Below are 7,926 nucleotides of genomic sequence, written 5' to 3'. Positions count from 1 at the left end.
GATATAGTGTATCATATGTAGTCACTTCTTTTGATGGATTACTGACAAAATAACTGTCACAAAATGGTTTCCATTAATAAATGTTTGAAAAGCATGAGCGAAAATCTTATCTGATAGATTACAGAGGAAATGACTAAGTGAATCATCGTGTAGTGGTAAAGACTCTGTCTTCGTGCAGTGGTGACCAGGGTTTGATTCCCCTAGTCCATGTAACTAATTTTTTCTTTCTTATTTTAAATATTGTAAAGTTTAATTGAAGTTCCATTCTTATTAACAATGCATTCCCCTCCGCATCCGGCCTCGCCCCAGCCCAATGTATGCATTCGTTATGGTTTCCTCCTCGAGTTAGATTTTAATTCATTCACGACTTAATTAGAATAGATTGTAATCCATTAGCGTGTCTCGGTATGCTTATTTTTACTTAAATATAATGTTTTGATAGTATATTTTGTTTTTATTTGTTGAAACTTGATCGTGTGTTTTTTTAGTTTCTAATTGTATTGTGTTTTTATAGTTTGATGAGCCTCTGACCCGAACCATGACATCGAACCTCGGGCTCAGGATTTTCTAACGGCCATCCCCATTGAAGGATTAGGCCAACGTATGTCAGGTTTGGAGTATCGGGCTATCCTTAAGTACCGGTTAATGATCCATATGTTCCCGACTGATGAGCCTTGCCCAATCTGTCGCAAGGTCTGTTTGGATTCTTTTGGTGACCATGCGGTGCATTGCAAAGAATTGACTGGCTTCAAATACAGACATGATTTGGTCAGGGATGTTCTATGTGATGTTCTTAAACGGGCAGGGATTTCTGCTAAAAAGGAGGCCCCTGTTAACTTTTTCACGGATCCTCTTGAAGGGAGGTCTACTTTACGACCAACTGATATTCTTGTGTTCGGGTGGGCAGGGGGGAAACACGCATGTGTGGATCTTACAGGAGTGTCTTCTCTTGTTGGGCTCAGGGACCGTGGGTTTGTTATGGGTCAGGCTGCGTTGAAGGCTGAATCGGGCAAAGTTGTTAAACACGAGAAAGCTTGCTTAGATAATCAACATGTTTTTCTACCATTTGCCTTTGATACATTTGGTTTTCTGGCTCCAGAGGCTGTGAAATTTTTGAGTAGGGTTCAACGTGTCGTAAATGGAACCTCTTCAGCTTCTAGGTCCTAAAGCTTCGTTTTTAACAGGATTGGTTTTGCTATTCAAAAGGGAGTTGCGGCGCAGCTTGTTACCCGTTTGCCTGCCACTTTATTGTAATTTTTTAATAGTAAATTATTTTATATTTATGCTAACAAAAATAGAAATAGAAATAGAAATAGTTTGAATTGAAGATTGTAAGAGCAACAATTCCATCCCATCAAGCGAGAACCAAACCACCGCATAATAATCAATCAATCAATCAATCAATCAATCAATCAGTCTTTCTTTGGTTATATTATAGAACAGATGATTCCCCTGTATTCTTCTTCTTCTTCCTCCCCAAAACTCATTAATCCATCATCTAATAATAATAACAACTTATTATATTTATATAATAATAAAAGGCGACCCTTCAACAACAAGAATAATAATAATAATAGTCCTACATCATTCCAGATCTCATGCCACCATTCCTGTTTTCAAGTAAGTTTACTTCACTCATTCCCAACTTTAAACTACCATTAATTGCTTATTAGCGATTTTAACTTTCGATAGCAATTGGGATGATGATGTTATATACAAACACCACCCCCACGGTGTCTGTCTGTACAGGCCTGCCTATAAGAGTCGTATGGGCCTCAAGTGGTGTCTGGATAACCAAGGTGGTGTTTGTATAACGGACGCAAGCCTAACAGTTATGCACACAATATTCTTCTCAGGCGCTTTTTGAAACCTGACAATTGTTGTTCCTATAGGCAAAGGATATTAAATACTGACATCCTGGGACTCAGATAAATCTTTCAAATGATGTTACTTTTACTCTTCCGGAAAAAAGGTACATGCTTATTCTGTTTCGGACCGCCCTTACAAATTGTTATCCTGTTTTCAAATAACAAGTAACCACATCTAAGTCTTTAGGTGGAGGCTGATTGTCTAGTTCTCTTGAACTAGGGGTGCGCACACTTCGCTTCGGTTATTAGCCAAAACCAAAACCATAACCAAAGTCATCAGTTAATCAATTTTATTAACCATTCGGTTTTTGGGTAATTCGGTTAGTTTGTCGGTGTTCGGTTCGGCTTGTTTAGTTTCGGTTAATGACGAAAACCAAATTTGGGCTAAATATTTTGCTTATAAATACAAGAAATGAAGGTATATATACATGAAATTGAGGTATGAATACATGAAATGGATGTATAAATACATTAAATGGAAGTGTAATATATGAAATACAAGAAATGGGTGCATAAAAGCTACAAATATATGAATGGTTCGGTTCAGTTAATCAAGGGTACAAAAAATAACCGATAGCGATTGTCGGTTAATTTCAGTTGGTTTCGTTGGTTTTCGGTTATTGCTCACCCCTATCTTGGACCAAATAATCAGATAGATTTTTTTCTTCTCAAAATTGTTATCTGATTCTTTTTAAATTTATCTCTTTAAGTCCATAAATAATTGAACTTTCTAAGTACCCTAATAACTGATTATTATGTTATTATGGTATCAAACAGCAGAAGCAAATCCAAAACCATTTTTTTTCTTGGTTTTGATCTTTGCTATGGATCTGTAGCTATGCATTAACTATCTCTGGTTGCTACAGTTTTGGAATGATTTTTGGACGAAGTGGTAGTGGAAAGACTACCCTTTTGCAGATTAGTTTCTGGGACTTCATTCTAAATATGCTTGCTAATGTTGCTATGTATTTTTTTTGTATCTATTTCTATTCTCTTTTGATTCGTTTTTACAGCTTATTGCAGGGCTAACCAAACAAACGTCAGGCTCCATCTATATTCAAAGATACAGTGATGATGGCAGCCCAATCCAGCCTCCTGCGCTATTATCTCCCGAAAAAGTTGGTATTGTTTTTCAGTTTCCTGAAAGGTATTGTGAATTTTTTTTTCCAATTTGCATCATGGATTTTTCTGATTGTTTTTTTAGTGTTTAGAGATTATATAAATATCCACTGTAAACTTCTCGATGATTAAACGACAACCTTGGTATATCTGGAAACATATAGTATGTTGGTAATCAGCGAACAAATCACACAATTGAATAAGAACAAGATGGAATATAAACGTGAATTCTTGAATAACAAATACTGAACATTCGATTATAAATACTGAATACATGATGGATCAATTGTCTGACATCATTCCCTATTTATAGACCAAGTAATTACATATTAACCCTACTAATTACAATAATTACAATAAGACCCCTATACTTAATATAAATGTTAATAAGTTTAGTTTATATACTAATACTCCCCCTTAAACTAAACTTAGTTTAAGTGAAATCTTCGTTTCTTCAAGATCCGGTTGCCATAACAGTAGCGTTGGTTCGTCATCTTCATCGCGGATCAAGTTTGCCTCCTGCCTTCTTTTCCAATTTGGACATTCATGCCTGAAATGTCCACGTTCATTACACTTGAAACATTTTATGTGATCCTTGTCCTGTTGGGTTTGATTTCCTTGTTTATTCTTCTAAGTCTTCCCATACTTGCCTCGACCACGTTCTTTGTTTCCTTGCTTTGAACTTTGATGACCGCAATGTTCACACTTTTGTTCCTTTACTTTCTCTTTTCCTTCTTCTTTAGTGAACAAAAGTCTGTCATGCATGTCTACCTCCTTGTTTTTCTTCTTGGTGCGTTCCTCGAAAGCCTTTAACCTTCCAACGGCTTCTTGGAATGGCATTGTTCCAAGATCCACAAACTGCTCGATCGCAGCAACAATCTGTATGAATTTTTCTGCCACAGAACTGAGTAGGACCAGTTCTTGTCATTCATAGTATGCCCAAGATTGCTCGCTTGTGATGCAATCTCACTTATTTTCCCGGCATACACATCAAGCGACTCGTCAACACCCATTTTTAGAGACTCAAAATCTGACTCGAGTGTTTCTAAACGCGCTTCTTTAACTCTGTCAACTCCAACATGTCGAACCTTTAATGCGTCCCAAATTTCTTTGGCTGAAGTAAAATTAGCAATTTGCAATACCATGTTTTCCGGAATCGCTTGGAATAGTAATGCAATTGCAGTATTATCTTTTTTCTCATCAACTTCGCTACCCTCTTTTGGTTCGATTGCTTCCCAAATTCCATGGACGTTAAAGATCGATCTGATCTTTATAGCCCAAATGGTGTAATTTGTGGAGTTTAACATAGGGCATTGAAAACTCATTGATGTCCCTCCTTCCTTTGAAGTCACAACTTCTTTATCCTTGGACTCGACCATTTTACGGGTTTTCTTTTTCCCAATCTTGATAAATTGACTATTACAAATTCAGAAAAATTTGTTGTCAACTTTAATCTAAACAGTTTCGGGTTATAAGCAAACCAACTGTTAATCCCAGAAATAGTGAACGAGTTTTTTTGAAACCAACTATTTCAACAACGGTACTCGGGTTTTCCGATCACAATGTATATCAAAACCAAACCGTTTTCTACCAAGAATAGTACACGGGTTTAACATGGCAAGCCAAAACCAACTCTTTGTCTCAACCAACAACAGTACACGGGTTTATCCATTGCCTAAGCCGACCATTCTAAACACTAAAAACAACCGTTTTCCTTAAAAAAACCGAGATGAATAGTACACGGGTTTAACAAGGCAAGCCAAAACCAACTGTTTGTCTCAACCAACAACAGTACACGGGTTTATCCGTTGCCTAAGCCGACTATTTAAAACACAAACGGTATACTGGTTTATCTAACCGCTTCGACCAAGAATAGTATCCGGGTTTCCGATTGCAAGGCAAATCAAAACCGATTATTCGTCTCCACCAACAACAGTACACGGGTTTTTCGGTTGCCGAACAAATCAAACCAACTATTCTTAACTTTTCTTGAAAGCAAAAAAATTCAAGAACTCACAATATTTTACACCAAAATATTGTAACAAACTAATATTCAAGAGGATATGTGATCACAGCCTTCAATTTTGAATTTAACAATGGCTATCCTTATCACTATTCCTCTAAATGCCCACAATCGTTGATTGAAACTGTTTCAATCTGGAAGATACAATTTAAATTGAAATACTATTTTCTAATCCCCTCTGGTTCGAACTTCCGTTTATTTTGTTCAAATTCAGAACACACCCCACTATAATTGATTTATCCAACCAATTATTTCTAGAATTACCTCTTGATTCTGCCGCACACCCTTATTCTTTGATGTTCTAGGACTTGAATCATAAAACAATTAACGTACTATGATTTTCCCCCTGATCAATTTTTTTGACTTTGATCGATAACCCTTGATCAATTCTTGAACCAGTCAATAAAATTCTCAATCAAATCCGACTGATTGATTATCTCAATATCTCGATCACAGCCCTCTTTTTGTTTCCCTTGATCGATTCAATTAATCACACAGATTCCCAATTGATCGATTAAAACCTGGGATGTTCACAAATAGAATACCCAAATCGATAAAAACCTTGGCTCTGATGCCACTGTTGGTAATCAGCGAACAAATCACAAAATTGAATAAGAACAAGATGGAATATAAACGTGAATTCTTGAATAACAAATACTGAACATTCGATTATAAATACTGAATACACGATGGATCAATTGTCTGACATCATTCCCTATTTATAGACCAAGTAATTACATATTAACCCTACTAATTACAATAAGACCCCTATACTTAATATAAATATTAATAAGTTTAGTTTATATACTAATATAGTATATTAGTATGTGTTGTGAGCTGCGTCAGACAAATAAAAAGGAACTCATAGAAGATGTCATTATTCTAAATACCCCTTTTTAGTATTATGCCAACCACAAAATTCAAATTAACGAGTACTGTGTATACTCATTTTTGTGCAAACATATTTGATATTCTCTAAGGTTAGTTATTTTGAAATAGGTACTTTGTGGCAGATAATGTTTTTGATGAAATTACATTTGGGTTGCCTACACAGAAAAGTGACCTTAAAGTTAAAGAGCTTATTGCTAGAAGACTTGAAAGAGCTATCACTTCGGTATTTACTCCTTAGTTTGAACTGAACTTTCTCTATGTTCATGGTTATAATATCTGCTTTCAACAAACACCAACTCAATTTGCTAACACATCTTAAAACTGTTAGGTTGGTCTAAATGGGATTGCTTTGGACAAAAATCCAAACTCCTTAAGTGGTGGTTATAAACGGCACCTTGCTCTTGCTGTTCAGCTGGTAATTGACCAACCCACCCGTGTGGATCTTTAAACTATTTCTTAGAGGTTCATATACCTTAAAATGGCTTAGTTAGGGTTGCACTTAATCTCCAATGGCTAAACTGTTGCAATATAGAAAGTGGACCAAGGTGTTTTAAGTGCTTAAACCTCTTATGTCGCTTAATTTAATAATCTTGTAAGTTTTTCTTACTGCATAGTAATAAAAAATAATAATTAGTTTAGTATTTTATGAAGATAATTTTAATGCCTGAAACATTGTATACCACTTTTTATTTCTAAAACTAGTATGACAAAATATTTACAAAATTTAAATGTCAGTTTGGCAGGTTTTCCAGCCTGACCTATTTGGATCCCACATTTAGGGGAGCAAACAAGCTAAGCCGAGCTCGGCTCGTTTACTATTTCTTAATAAATATTTATATATTTATAATTATTCTATTGCATATTTTTTTCAATTATAATTTTATATATAGCACGATATATATTATTTAGTTATTTTTTCATAATATTAAATAGATTATTAATAAATATTAAATATATATTATAAAAGTTAATATTAATGACAGGCTCGTTTAGGCTCGCAGCTCGGCTTGTTTGCACCCCTACCCACATTTATAGCTGTGCCGTTTATCATCTACTTATGATACATTGAATTTGACCACTTTTAAATGTCGGCCTAACTCAGGTACAAACTCCAGAACTGCTGGTACTTGATGGGCCTCTAGCTGGTCTTGGTATGAAAAATACCTTATCTTTCCTAGTATTTTTTTTCCTATATCTGATTTTAAAAGATACACACATTATTTCAAATATGATACAGTTAGTTGTTAAATAGTAGCTGTGATCATATAATTATTAGTTTAATTGAGTACTCGTTTAGATTGGAAAGCACGCGCGGATGTTGTTAAGCTGCTCAAGAATTTAAAGAAAGAATTGACTATACTTGTCGTTAGCCATGATCTTAAGTAAGTAGTTTTTTCATTGTTCTTCAACACATTTTTCATCTTACAGTTGGTCGAATGTGATGTTATTACGGTTGAAGGTTTAAATGATCCGTTTTTTCCACAACACGCATATATATTTGAAATATCTGTTGTAGAAGATTTTCTGATTTTATATGCTAATGGGAATATATATATTGCAGAGTTAGCACCTTTGGTTGACAAATCATGGAGGATGGATGTGGGTGGAGTGCTGACAGAAAAGCCCCTACCAACATAATCAATTCAAATTCAAATGTATTGCATAAATGACCGAAATACCCTTCAGTTAGGAAACATGTAATGTAATTGAAAAGTGGTTATTGTGATGAATAATGCAAAATGTGAAGAAGTATTTCACTCTGTCACTTTGTTTCTGTACTACATACAAATATAGTTCCAATATAAGTGCGTTCAAATTTCAAAGTGAATGTGAGTACTCACTCGTACATGCATATAAGTATCTGTTACCTGTTTCCATGGACCGTGTAACATTTCCATGAAGCCTAATACGGCATGAATTCAGAATGTGTGATTTCGTCAACACGTGGACCGCGTGATATATTTAAGAACCCTAGCGCAGTTCATATAACTTCAATCAATCATACCCAGTGGAGTCCTACCAATA

General features: G+C 35.2%; 1 pseudogene across 1 annotated transcript; it reads left to right on the top strand.

Annotated features, from left to right (window-relative positions):
- The first annotated feature begins 2,875 nt into the window (after window positions 1-2,875).
- Window positions 2,876-7,554, top strand: LOC143580101 (ABC transporter I family member 11, chloroplastic-like; annotated as a pseudogene). The gene is made up of 6 exons (XR_013143584.1): window positions 2,876-3,015; window positions 6,010-6,124; window positions 6,230-6,316; window positions 7,004-7,052; window positions 7,199-7,287; window positions 7,465-7,554. The product of XR_013143584.1 is annotated as an ABC transporter I family member 11, chloroplastic-like (transcript).
- Window positions 7,555-7,926: the final 372 nt, after the last annotated feature.

Source organism: Bidens hawaiensis, unplaced genomic scaffold (genome assembly GCF_021521415.1).
Source record: "Bidens hawaiensis isolate Kalapana, Puna unplaced genomic scaffold, B.hawaiensis_p1.1 tig00030225_1, whole genome shotgun sequence".
In the NCBI taxonomy this organism is placed as follows: Eukaryota; Viridiplantae; Streptophyta; class Magnoliopsida; order Asterales; family Asteraceae; genus Bidens; species Bidens hawaiensis.
This window is presented reverse-complemented; position numbering and strand designations above follow the sequence as displayed.